We start from the raw sequence: 903 nt of genomic DNA on the forward strand, positions 1-903 counted from the left end.
GTCAAAGGGTAGTGCTCATTTTCTGTTCACCCACCACAACGCCTCTGTCTCTCTTCATTCCTCTTCTTTCTCTCTCTGCCTGTCTATCTCTCCCTCTGTTTTCTCCATTCCTCCTCAACCTTTTTCCCTCGTACATCATGCTCCGAATTTGCAGGACACCGGGAAGATATGTCACAGGGCGAATCCAGGACTTATTCTGGACACTTTTTTCAAATGCAACGAGAGAAAAAGGATCTGAAAGAGCAGAAACAACTGAAGAGACTCCAGACCCTTCTTTGGATATTCTTCAGTAAATTCAGCCACCAAGAATAAATATTTCTCCAATTTCACGAAGAAAACTCACCCTGAATATCATTAATACAAATATAGAATACCAAGAGTAGCTTAATTTAAGGCCGGACACGGAAGTGCCTGAGATTGTAATGGAGAAATACAAATGCCTGGAGATGTAATTACATTTCATTGAATGATTCAGTACCACGTGACCCACGACTAATTCATATTCATATTCCAGGAGCCAGCATCATTATTGCGTCACAATAGTTGAAGGCCATTACCGCTCATGCCATGTGACGTCATGGTGCAGCTGGAAGCCCCGGGGACAATGTATTAAAGAAACCTCACTGAGGATCAGACTGCCCTGTGTCGGGAAACATTTGGATGGCCAACCACAATCATTTCAGGCGATTACAAAATCTCCAAATTAAACAAGTTCGAGGCATCCTCCTTTCGTTTCTCTTAAATTTCAGCACTCATCAAGCTAGATAATGATTAGAATGGGCTGTTGGGTGGCACAGTGGCACAGTGGTTAGCGCGACTATAATATAGCGGAAGAGACCCGCGTTCGATTCCACTCTCGGGCGACTGTCTGTGTGGAGTTTGCCCATTTTCCCTGTGTCTGCG

This window comes from Rhincodon typus, unplaced genomic scaffold (assembly GCF_021869965.1).
Source record: "Rhincodon typus isolate 14 unplaced genomic scaffold, sRhiTyp1.1 hic_rhity00000091, whole genome shotgun sequence".
NCBI classification, from domain to species: Eukaryota; Metazoa; Chordata; class Chondrichthyes; order Orectolobiformes; family Rhincodontidae; genus Rhincodon; species Rhincodon typus.